General features: G+C 47.6%; 1 long non-coding RNA gene across 1 annotated transcript in view; it reads right to left on the bottom strand.

Moving 5' to 3' along the window:
* Nucleotides 1–12,323, bottom strand: part of LOC115458359 — a 36,706-nt gene extending 24,383 nt beyond the window's left edge. The window contains exon 1 of the long non-coding RNA XR_003940044.1: nt 12,239–12,323. This is a non-coding gene — a long non-coding RNA (uncharacterized LOC115458359). The remainder of the gene's footprint in view (nt 1–12,238) is intronic.
* Between the last annotated feature and the right edge of the window lie 967 nt (nt 12,324–13,290).

The following is a 13,290-nucleotide window of genomic DNA, read 5'->3' as shown; positions in this document are numbered from 1 at the left end:
TATTGGTTATGCTTGATTTATTCTTACTGTACACCACCTTGCGTGAATTCCTTCAAAAAGGCAGTAAATAAATCCGAATAAATAAATAAATAAATAAATACTGTTGGGCCCCCAATGCAGAGAAGTGTGTGGAAAAGTTTATCTGGTTGGGTGTACTGGATGGATTGTACAAGTCTTTATCTGTTGTTATCTACTATGTTACTATGACATTACATACACATCTTCCTTCAGAGGGCAGGTGCATGGATATCGGTGCCCTGGGAGAAACCTAAACCTTTCGACCCCCCCCCCCAAATTTTAATAATTAAACTCAGTAATCGTGATCATTCCAACCCCACCCCCTCCACAACTATCCTGTTAAAATGCATAATTTGTCACCACAGTTTCAAATATTAAACTGTGCTTGGTATGTATCTGTGTGCTTGCTCTCCTCGCTATGGCTCTTTGTGTGGCTGTCAGGATCTGTTGTTTTGCTTTGACTGCAACTGCTGCTCTTCAGAAGCTGCTGCCCTAGGCAACCACCCAGTCTTGCCTTATGGTTGGGTCCGCCTTGCTTCTTCACATCTCAGAAAACAAATAGGGAACACCAAAGGTTTGCCTTAAAGCTTCTAGAAATATTTACCTCTTTTAAGAAAGAGGGTGTTTTCAGAACTTATGATGTCATAAAGTCCTTTATATTATTGGCCAGAGAGGATCTGACTGTGGTACATCTCATATTTGAAACCGTGTGATTTATTAGTAGAACAGCTTGTGCGGCCTACACCCTACACAGTCTATCTCCCAGGCAAACTTTAGAACGGGCTTAAGCAAGAACAATGCAATTCTTTACAAGACCCTTAAAATACTTGCTACACATCATACACTCTCCCAACTTTCTATCACCCCCCCTTCCTATAGCTCAGTCTCTTGCATCTCATTTCAAAAACAAGATCTCAACCTTTCTCCACTCTATTCAGTCACAACATACAAACTCAACCCATTCCTGTCCCTCCCCACCTCCCCTTACCCCAATGCCAGTTAATTCTTTATGAACTAATTCTACTCCTCTGATATCCTTAGTATCTTGTAGCACTCTATCGACACTTCAGGTTCCCTCAGCTGCCAGTCTTAAAAGAATCATTGCCAGTATGCAAACTACAGCAACGACTGATCCCCTTCCTTCTGCTATAATCAAAAAATTCCTGCCCACATTTATACCTTTTCTTCATTCCATGACAAGTGCAACCCTTACATCTGGTCAGTTTCCATCTGAGCTGAAATTAGCTTCAGTATACCCAAAGAATAAGGACCAAAGAGGATCACCTTCTAACCCTTCAAATTATCACCCAATTGCAAATCCTCCATTTCTAACTAAAATCATTGAACATATTGTCCACTCACAACTTTCAGATTTCATTGCTAATACCAATGTTCTACATCCAAACCAGACAGGATTCCCGGTGCCACCACAGTACAGAGATAGCACTGTTAGACATTACCGCAATGATCTGTACACATCTAGATAAATCTAAGCCAGTCTTTTTGATATCATTAGATCTCATTGCTGTGTTTGACCTCATAGATCACCCTACTCTTCTCAACCATTTGCATGATATAAGAGATACAGGTATAGCATGCACACGATGTGAGGGGAAGCAGAGCAGGCAATGTGCAGAGAACAGCACCAGAGGAAGTCTTCAGCTGGCGAGGGTTGGGGACCCCCGCCAGCCAAGGTATGTGGGGTTGCGGTGGGGTGGGAAGTTGTAGCAGGGGGGGAGGGCCAAACTGTCCCCCCCCCCCCTCCCACACACACACACAAACACACTTTGGGCTCCGGACCCTCTAAACATTGAGGTCTGGCTATGCCCCTGGAACACGTATTGTGAAAAACAAATAACAACAATTATACAATCAAATTTTGTGAAAAATATTGTGATAACCAGAATAGTATGTAATGAGTCATGATTGTTGCAACCTGTAGATTATATATTGGATTGGTTGCTTCTGTCATTGATAAACAATCAGGTGTGTATTTAGCAATTTACAAAATATGAAATATTCAGCAATGTGATGTAATTGCTTAGGCGAGGAATTCCATCTCCTAGTACATTGATAGGAGAATCTGGCAGTTTGAATTGTTTTATATTTAATTTTGTTGCAGTGTGGGAAGTGTAAGACAAAGAAGTCTCTGGAGGATTTCTTAGTGTTATGTATTGGCAGCTCAATAAGGTTCTGCATATAAGATGGCGATAAGTCATAAATTATTTGATAAACAAGTACACAGAAATTGAATGTGACGTGCATTTATTGGAAGCCAATGTAATTTAAGTAGAAGAGGAGTTGCTTTAGAGTAACGAGGGACTCTTAGTACAAGACAAGCTGCTGTATTTTGGGCAGTTTGTAGTTTTCTGATTAATGAGGTTTTTAGACCTGCATAAATGGAATTGCAGTAATTGAATTTGAATAATACTAATGATTGAGTTAGGGACCTGAAAACTGAGTTTGGAAAGTATGGTCTCAATCTTTTTAATTACCACAGTGTTTTGAAGACATTGGATACTTGTGGTTCAAATGATAACTGTTGATCAATAGTTATTCCTAGGATTTTCAGATTGGACTCCAATGGATAGGATAACTCTTCCTTCCCCTATTCTTATAGACGGTGCTCCCATTCCTCAAGGGCAGACTACTCGATTACTTGGAGTCATCTTGGACACCAAACTTTCATTCCAGTACCAGATATCACAAGTTGTACAACGCTCTTTCTATATGCTCTAATTAATTAGGTCCGTTCAATCTTCCAGCACTGAATATACTTATACATTCCTTAATTATAAGTCAATTAGACTACTGTAATTCTCTATATGTGGGTCTTCGAGTGAAAGACTGTCGTAGATTACAGACTGTCCAGAATACAGCTATCAAAATTAATGGACCTAAAAAATGTGATCATGTAATACCTCATTTAGAAAATGCTCATTGGTTACCTGTTACACATTACATACAAAATATTGCTATTACTATTTAAGATCTGCACTTCCAACAAACGTCCATATTTAGCATGATATCTAATCCCTTACTTCCCTCCCCGTGCCCTTATATCTACACAACTCCAATGTCTTAATGTTCCTATATACAGGGAAATCCATCATGAATAAACTAGACATGCTATTTTCTCTGTTCAAGCTCCTGAACTCAAACCTATTGCCTATACATCCACATCAATGTTGTTCTGAAGACACATTTGTGACCTTAAAACCTCTGTCTTTCGAGATGCCTTTTCTAGTGCTCACTGATCCCCTCTGTCTGACCAGTATCTCCAGGGATTTGGTAGGATCGCTGAGAGTCCTGAAACAAATAAAGGGCACCTTCTGTTTTTAGCCCGTCCCCCCACCTTTTCTATGAAAATTGATCACCCTACTGTGTGTTGTCTTGTCTACAGTTTCATCCCCTCCCTTTTTAATTTAGACTGTATGCCGCCTAGATGGAATTTCTCATAGGTGGGAAAGTTTTAATAAAACTTGGAAACAGGCTTATAAGTACATAAGTAATGCCATACTGGGAAAAGACCAAGGGTCCATCGAGCCCAGCATCCTGTCCACGACAGCGGCCAATCCAGGCCAAGGGCACCTGGCAAGCTTCCCAAACGTACAAACATTCTATACATGTTATTCCTGGAATTTTGGAGTTTTCCAAGTCCGTTTAGTAGCGGTTTATGGACTTGTCCTTTAGGAAACCGTCCAACCCCTTTTTAAACTCTGCTAAGCTAACCGCCTTCACCACTTTCTCCGGCAACGAATTCCAGAGTTTAATTACACGTTGGGTGAAGAAACATTTTCTCCGATTTGTTTTAAATTTACTACACTGTAGTTTCATCGCATGCCCCCTAGTCCTAGTATTTTTGGAAAGCGTGAACAGACGCTTCACATCCACCTGTTCCACTCCACTCATTATTTTATATACCTCTATCATGTCTCCCCTCAGCCGTCTCTTCTCCAAGCTGTATAGCCCTAGCCTCCTTAGTCTTTCTTCATAGGGAAGTCGTCCCATCCCCGCTATCATTTTAGTCGCCCTTCGCTGCACCTTTTCCAATTCTACTATATCTTTCTTGAGATGCGGCGACCAGAATTGAACACAATACTCAAGGTGCGGTCGCACCATGGAGCGATACAACAGCATTATAACATCCTCACACCTGTTTTCCATACCTTTCCTGATAATACCCAACATTCTATTCGCTTTCTTAGCCGCAGCAGCACACTGAGCAGAAGGTTTCAGTGTGTTATCGACGACGACACCCAGATCCCTTTCTTGGTCCGTAACTCCTAACGTGGAACCTTGCATGACGTAGCTATAATTCGGGTTCTTTTTTCCCACATGCATCACCTTGCACTTGCTCACATTAAACATCATCTGCCATTTAGCCGCCCAGTCTCCCAGTCTCGTAAGGTCCTCTTGTAATTTTTCACAATCCTGTCGCGATTTAACGATTTTGAATAACTTTGTGTCATCAGCAAATTTAATTACCTCGCTAGTTACTCCCATCTCTAAATCATTTATAAATATATTAAAAAGCAGCGGTCCTAGCACGGACCCCTGAGGAACCCCACTAACTACCCTTCTCCATTGTGAATACTGCCCATTTAACCCCACTCTCTGTTTCCTATCCTTCAACCAGTTTTTAATCCACAATAGGACATTTCCTCCTATCCCATGACCCTCCAATTTCTTCTGTAGCCTTTCATGAGGTACCTTGTCAAACGCCTTTTGAAAATCCAGATACACAATATCAACCGACTCCCCTTTGTCCACATGTTTGTTCACTCCTTCAAAGAATTGAAGTAAATTGGTCAGGCAAGATTTCCCCACACAAAAGCCATGCTGACTTGGTCTCAGTAATCCATGTCCTCGGATGTGCTCTGTAATTTTGTTTTTAATAATAGCCTCTACCATTTTCCCAGGCACCGACGTCAGACTCACTGGTCTATAATTTCCCGAATCTCCCCTGGAGCCTTTTTTAAAAATGGGCGTTACATTGGCCACCCTCTAATCTTCCAGTACCACGCTCGATTTTAAGGATAAGTTGCATATCACTAGCAGTAGCTCCGCAAGCTCGTTTTTCAGTTCTATCAGTACTCTAGGATGAATACCATCCGGTCCAGGAGATTTGCTACTCTTCAGTTTGCCGAACTGCCCCATTACGTCCTCCAGGTTTACCGTGAAGTCAGTAAGTTTCTCCGACTCGTCCGCTTGAAATACCATTTCCGACACCGGTATCCCACCCAAATCTTCCTCGGTGAAGACCGAAGCAAAGAATTCATTCAGTCTCTCCGCTACGTCTTTGTCTTCCTTGATCGCCCCTTTTACCCCTCAGTCATCCAGCGGCCCAACCGATTCTTTTGCCGGCTTCCTGCTTTTAATATACCGAAAAAAATTTTTCCTATTTTTTTTTGCCTCTAATGCTATCTTTTTTTCATACTCCCTCTTGGCCTTCTTAATCTGCGCCTTGCATTTGCTTTGACACTCCTTATGCTGTTTCTTGTTATTTTCAGACTGCTCCTTCTTCCATTTTCTGAAGGCGTTTCTTTTAGCCCTAATAGCTTCCTTCACCTCACTTTTCAACCAGGCCGGGTGTCTTTTGGACTTCCGTCTTTTCTAATTCGCGGAATATGTATGGCCTGGGCCTCCAGGATGGTATTTTTGAACAGCGTCCACGCCTGTTGTACAGTTTTTACTCTCTCAGTTGCCCCCCTAAGTTTTTTTTTTACCGTTCTTCTCATTTTTAGAGTTCATCTCAAGGTAAAATTATGTATCATACCTGATAATTTTCTTTCCATTAATCATAGCCGATCAATCCATAGACTGGTGGGGTTGTGTCCATCTACCAGCAGGTGGAGATAGAGAGCAATCCTTTTGCCTCCCTATATGTGGTCATGTGCTGCCGGAAACTCCTCAGTATGTCGATATCAAAGCTCCATCCGCAGGACTCAGCACATAGAGAATTACACCCACAAAAGGACACTCTGCCCAGCTCACCACCGCCGAAACGGGGGAGGGGAATCAACCCAGCTCATCCCCACACAAGTGGGGGAGGGGAATCCGTCCAGCTCATCCCCGCGGAGCGGGGGAGGGACACCACACCCGCCGATGCAGGGGGATCTGGCTTATCCTGCAACCACAACCGCGGGAGGAGCTGACTGACCCTAACACCGCCGAAGCGGGAGGGGTACAAAGCTGCCCTACAGCCGCATGAAGCGGGAGGGAGCGACGGCAGAATTTAGGTTTCAATCCAACCCCGTAAAACGGAGGGGAGAGGAATGCAGCAGCTCACTGTAAAACAAAATCGTCTCAACTCCTGAAGAATCCAATTGAAAAAACAAACACGAAGTCCTGAACAGGAACTGAAGACTAAACTTGAACCTGAAATGCAACCAGAATATAAACAGTACAGATATCCGGGAGGGGCTATGGATTGATCGGCTATGATTAATGGAAAGAAAATTATCAGGTATGATACATAATTTTACCTTCCATATCATCATGCCGATCAATCCATAGACTGCTGGGACATAGAAATCCCTGACCACAACACTGAAGCTCCAAACGGGCCTCCGCCCGAGCAGCCAGTCAAGCGGTAATGTCTGGAGAAGGTATGAGCCGATGCCCAAGTTGCCGCCTTGCAAATCTCTTCCAAGGAGACGGACCCGGCCTCTGCCATCGAGGTCACCTGTGCTCTAGTGGAGTGAGCCTTCAGCTAGATAGGCGGCACCTTCCCCGCGGCCAAATAAGCCGCTGCAATGGTTTCCTTGACCCATCGTGCCACTGTAGGCTTGGCAGCCTGCAGACCCTTACGAGGACCTGCGAACAGCACAAACAGATGATCCGACTTCTGGAATCATTGGTCACTTCCAAGTATCTGATGATGACTCGTCTCACATCTAGATATTTGAGAGCAGAGTACTCCTCCGGGTAGTCCTCCCTACGAAAGGAGGGTAGACAGAGCTGCTGATTCACATGGAAGCGAGAAACAATCTTGGACAAGAAGGAAGGCACTGTGCGAATAGACACTCCTGCCTCAGTGAACTGCAGAAAGGACTCCCGACATGATAGCGCCTGGAGCTCGGAAACTCTTCTGGCTGAAGTGATAGCCACCAAAAAGACTGCTTTCAACGTCAGGTCTTTCAGAGATGCCCTCGACAAGGGTTCACAAGGCGGCTTCTGCAAGGCTCTTAGCACCAGATTGAGATTCCACGCAGGTACCACTGAGTGCAGAGGAGGGCGCAGATGATTAACTCCCTTGAGAAAGCGTACCACCTCTGGCTGCGAGGCCAGGGAAGCACCCTTCAGGTGACCCCTGAAGCAAGAGCCGCTACCTGGACCTTAAGGGAACTGAGCGACAGGCCTTTTTCCAGACCTTCTTGCAGGAACGCCAATACTGAAGAAATTGGAGCAGTGAAGGGAGAAAGTGAGCCTGCCTCACACCACGATGCAAAGGTACGCCAAACCCTGGGGTAAGCAGTAGAAGTAGAGCACTTCCTCGCTCTCAGCATACTGGCGATGACCTTGTCTGAGAAGCCCTTCTTTCTCAGACGCTGCCGCTCAATAGCCAGGCCGAAAGACCAAAGGGGGAGGGATCCTCCATTACCACGGGACCCTGATGCAACAGGCCCCGCTCCGCTGGCAGCTGCAGAGGGCCGTCCACTGAGAGCCTGATCAAGTCCGCGCATACCAGGGACGTCTGGGCCAATCCGGACTCACCAGGATTATCTGGCCCGGATGCTTTGCCACCCGGCCTAGCACCCTGCCCAACATGGGCCAAGGCGGGAACACATAGAGAAGCTCCTGTGTCGGCCACTGTTGGAGAAGAGCATCTACTCCCAGAGATCGAGGGTCCCGTCCTCTGCTGAAAAAGCACGGCACTTGGCAATTGACTGATGACGCCATCAGATCTAGGCTCGGCTGGCCCCAGAGCTTCGTGATGTCCAAGAAGGCCTGAGCAGTATTCATGACTCCCACAATGTGGGCCGCCGACAGCTGTTCCAGGTTTGCTTCCGCCCACAGGCATAGCTTCATGGCCTCCTTGGCTAGAGGGGCGCTCATGGTACCTCCCTGGCGATTGACATAGGCCACAGCTGTGGCATCGTCCGACCAGACCCGTACTGGCTTCAGCGCCAGGACCGGGAGAAACTCCAAAGGTGCCAACCGAATGGCTCTGAGTTCCAGGAGGTTGATAGACCACTTTGCCTCTGCAGGGGACCAGAGCCCCTGCGCTGTCCTTCCCAAGTAGTGGGCTCCCCAGCCCGTCAAAGAGGCGTCCGCCGTGACGACAACCCACTCCGGGATCATAAGAGGCATTCCTGTGGACAGCTTGTCTGGCCTCAGCCACCAGCTCAGCACTTTGCGCACCGCCGGATCCAAGGGAAGGCACACAGCGTAATCCTCCGAAGCTGGAGTCCATCGCTGCAGCAGAGAGAGCTGTATAGGTCTCATATGGGCCCTGGCCCAGGGCACAACTTCCATCGTGGCCGTCATAGAGCCCAACAGCTGCACATAGTCCCAAGCCCGAAGAGGCGAGGCTGCTAGGAACTTGTCCACCTGAGCCTGAAGCTTGACAATCCGATTGTCTGGCAGGAACACTCTGCCCACTTGGGAGTCGAATCGAACTCCCACATACTCCATGGACTGAGTCAGGCGCAGCTGGCTTTTCTCCCAGTTGATGATCCACCCCAGGGAGCTCAAAAGAGCAATCACCCGGTCTGAAGCTCTGCCGCACTCTGCATAAGAGGGGACTCGGATCAACCAGTCGTCCAGATAAGGATGGACTTGTACTCCTTTCTTGCGAAGAAAGGCCGCGATGACCACCATTACTTTGGAGAAGGTCCGCGGAGCAGTAGCCAACCCGAACGGGAGGGCTCTGAACTGGAAGTGTCGGCTCAGAACTGCAAAACGCAGAAAGCGTTGATGAGGAGGCCAGATGGGAATATGCAAGTAAGCTTCCTTGATGACCAAGGATGCCAGGAACTCCCCTGCCTGCACTGCCGCTAAGAGCGGAGAGTCTCCATCTGGAAGTGCCGAACTTACAAGGCACGATTGACCCTTTTGAGGTCGAGGATAGGCCGGACAGAACCTCCTTTCTTTGCTATCTCAAAGTAAATGGAGTAACATCCCTTGCCAAGCTGATCTTCTGGCACCAGAACGACCGCCCCCAGGCGGATCAGATTGTCCAAAGTCTGCTGCACTGCCACAGCTTTGACCGGAGACTTGCAGGGAGAGTGCACAAACCCGTCTCTTAAGGGTCGGCAGAACTCTAGCGTGTAGCCGTCTCTGATGACTTCCAGCATCCAAGCGACTGAAGTTACCCTGGTCCACTCGCCCAGAAACGAGGATAGGCGTCCTCCAATCTGCTCTGGGCCATGAACCAGCGCCCCATCATTGGGTACGAGACCCTGGGGGAGGACCAGAGGAGGCACCTCCGGGATGGCGGTCTCTGCGAAAGGAATGCTGCTTGGGGGAGAAGTTCCTTATGAAGGAAAAGGGGGCAGAGGAGCCCAACTTGCCCGGGTGATACCAACGGGCTTCCTGAAACCGTCCTTTGGAGGAACCGGGGTGGGCACCACTGGCCTGAGCCCTGACCTCCGGTAACCTCTTGCCCTTAGACGTGCCGAGATCGGTCACAATCTTGTCCAGCTCGACCCCAAAGAGCAGCTTGCCTTTAAAAGGCAACTTAGCAGGCGAGACTTAGAGGCGTGGTCAACAGACCAATGCTTTAGCCAAAGCCACCGCCGTGCAGAGACCGTCTGAGCCATACCTTTAGCCGAGGCTCTCAAGACATCATACAGCAAGTCTGCCAAGTAGGCCAAGCCCGATTCCAGGGCTGGCCAATCAGCCCGCAAGGAAGGATCCGAGGGGGAAGCCCGCTGCACCAGCGTCAGGCACGTCCTGGCCACATAGGAGCTGCAAATTGAGGCCTGCAAACTTAAAGCAGCCGCCTCGAAGGACGACTTTAAAGCCGCCTCCAATCTCCTGTCTTGGGCGTCCTTTAGGGCTGTGCCACCTTCCACCGGCAATGCCGTTTTCTTAGTCACCGCAGTGATTAAAGAATCCACGGTAGGCCCAAGAAAGGCCTCCCGTTCACCTTCAGGCAGAGGATAGAGGCGGGACAAAGCCATAGCCACTTTAAGGTTCGCTTCTGGGAAATCTCAATGAGCCGAAATCAAGGTGTGCATGGCTTCATGCACGTGGAAGGTTCTAGGCGGGCGCTTCGTCCCCAGCATAATGGCAGAGCCAACAGAGGCTGAGGGAGAGACGTCCTCCGGAGGGGAAATCTTCAAAATGCTCATGGCCTGCACAAACAGGTTGGGCAAATCCTCTGAGCGAAAGATCCGTGCTGCAGAGGGGTCATCCGCTCCATCTGAGCGGGAATCCGTCTCCTCCAAGGAATCCCCAAAGGACCGTTGGGAGAACTCAGATACGCTGCCCTCATCTACATCAGAGGAGACAGAGTCCTCTAGGGCCTGGAAGTCCACCCGAGGGCGTTTGCTTCCGGAGGCCTCAACCCCTTGATCAGAGGGAGGAGCCGGGGCAGCGTTTAGCATAAGAAAAGCCTGATGCAGCAGCAAAATGAACTCAGGGGAGAACCCCCTAGACTGTGCACTTCTGCCGCCTGGGCCACGGCCCTAGACGCACCCTCAACCAGCGCTCGCAAGAGCGGGGGGGGGGGGGGGGAATGCTGCGCATCCAAAATGGTGTCCGGCGCGAAACTCCGAGGAGCCGCGCGGAAAGAACGGCGCCTAACTTTCGACGCTGTCTTGCCGTAGCCCGAATCAAGGGCGACCATAGCATTAACGTCTCCCAGCTCGAGGGCAGTCCAAGAAGAAGCCGTCCAAGCAGAGTGGCCGGCCAAAAAGGGGGGGGGGGGCGAGCAGCGGGGGATGGGCGCTTATGGCAGGAAAAAACCGCCGCACCGGAGGAAGAACCGGGACACTGACCGAACTCCAAACTGACGCCCAAACAAAGGCAAGTCAGGCTTTGAAACCCCCACATCCCCGCACATACGCGGTCCGGGGAGCGAATCTTCGCGCCCTCGCCCTCCGACGCCATAAGCCACGTGCAGACCGAACGAGGAACCCCCTGCCCGCTATAAAAGGTAAAATTACCTGCTTCTCGCTCCGAGCTGTAACGAACTGGTGTCCCAGTTAGCAGCAGCAATAAATGCTGATATAAACGTTGAAATAAACGCCCTTAAAGGACGTTCAAATTTTTTTTTTTTTTTAACGGAGCCAGCGGGAGGAGGGAGAAAAGGAGGGACCTGGCACCACCAGGTTTGCACTTGCTCAAGAAGAGCCCTCAACCCCAGGTACGCAACAAAACCTAAGAATTAGGCTTGGAGACCTAGCCAGAGCTGCTGCTGTGTGTGACCACCACCTACTGAGATAGAGAACATACTGGGGAGTTTCCGGCAGCACATGACCACATATAGGGAGGCAAAAGGATTGCTCTCTATCTCCACCTGCTGGTAGATGGACACAACCCCACCAGTCTATGGATTGATCGGCATGATGATATGGAATACCTGATTACTTAAAAACCATTCCTTGAACCCATGGTAAAAAGTGGCAGTAAATCAGAGGGCACATCTTCTGTCTGATGGCTGTTAGTAGGAGAAATCCTATAGCAAGCTCTCTAGTGCCCTACCACCACCAGGTATCTTTTGCTCGAGGACAATGGGAAGAATGCAGGGAGACAGAATTCCATATTGTGATTAATCATTGATTTTCTGCAGCCACTGTAAACAATGTGTAATAATTCACTAGAATTCCATTAATAACCTCCAGCTTGGTCATTTCCTGCCTGTCCACTACATGCTGCTCTCTTTAACCTGATTTCCAGAGTTGAGACTCTCGTAGTCTTTTTAACGCCTTCCTAAATACAAGACTCACCCTATCCCAACAACTGAAAGTCACATAAAAATCTCACTCATGGATGACTCAGCGTGAAAGGTCAGGTCCCTGACATGTGGAATCCCAAATGGAAATATGGACGAAAAGTGCAAATCGTGCTGTGCATTCCACTCTGATTGGACAAACAGGAATGGTCAATGCAGGAGCTCATTCTTGACTGTTAGTGATTGCCTGGGTTAAAAGTCTTTAGCCATGTCCTGGGATTTTATCTCCTGTAGGCTGGACCATTAATTAGCAGAAAGTGGCTTGCTTATCCAGCAATTATTAGACTTCATTAATCATAGTGATGCTCCACATACCTCAGTCAAGTTTTCACTATAGAAGCATCTTCCATGTACCTCCTCTGGTTTCCCACGGTAGCTGAGAGCGACTGCTGTGAATCAGTAGGTGGAGGAGAAGCGGATGGACTGGATTTACATGGTAATGGTATGGACTGGCTGGCTGAGCAATGTGAGCAATTCATTTTTTAAAAAAACACATGTAATTACAGCCTCAGGTCTCTAGCAGACACGTGAAAGAAGCAGCTCCAACATTTTGTCAGCTTGGATGTTGTCTCAGCCTCATTCAACACGTTGCACAGACACAGGGAGCCAAATTTAAAACAAAACAACAACAAAATCTACCAGCAAATCAAACACAAACCATGGCTGACCCTTTTCTGTATCTCTTAAGATCACAACGTGGGAAATGTCAAATTTTGCAGAATTCTGGTATAAGCATGTTTACAGTGAGTATAAATATGAACACACTGGGTCAGGACAAAGATCCATCTAGCTCAGTATCGCCAATCAAAATCAAAATCACAATTACCCTTGCAGGATCCCAAAAAGGGGCAAGATTCTAGGCAGCTACTGAAGAGAAACAGGTTTGAAGTGCATTATGTTTCAGAGGCTGAATATTTATTTGTTGCATTTGTATCCCACATTTTCCCACCTATTTGCAGGCTCAATGTGGCTTACATAGTACCGTGATGGTGATCGCCAATTCCGGTGTGAGAAATACAGAGTGGTATTGCGTTAGAGTTCATGAGTGACAGAGTAAATTAGGTAATGAAGGAGGAAGAGTTAAGTATTGTCCAGTTCTGGTATAGGTTTCATTGTGTTGCAGGGTTCAGGTGTTTAAGTTGGATCGTTATGGTATGTCTTTTTGCACAAGTTGGTTTTTAATGATTTCCGGAAGTTTGTTAGGTCGTGCATTGTTTTCATGACGTTTGGTAGTGCATTCCATAGTTATGTGCTTATGTATGAGAAGCTGGATGCATAGATTGATTTATATTTTAGTCCTTTGCAGCTTGGGTAGTGGAGATCTATAATATCCAAAAGTGGCCAAACTATAGGCTGATAAAAGGACT

The sequence above is a fragment of the Microcaecilia unicolor genome, chromosome 14, assembly GCF_901765095.1.
Source record: "Microcaecilia unicolor chromosome 14, aMicUni1.1, whole genome shotgun sequence".
Taxonomy (NCBI): Eukaryota; Metazoa; Chordata; class Amphibia; order Gymnophiona; family Siphonopidae; genus Microcaecilia; species Microcaecilia unicolor.
This window is presented reverse-complemented; position numbering and strand designations above follow the sequence as displayed.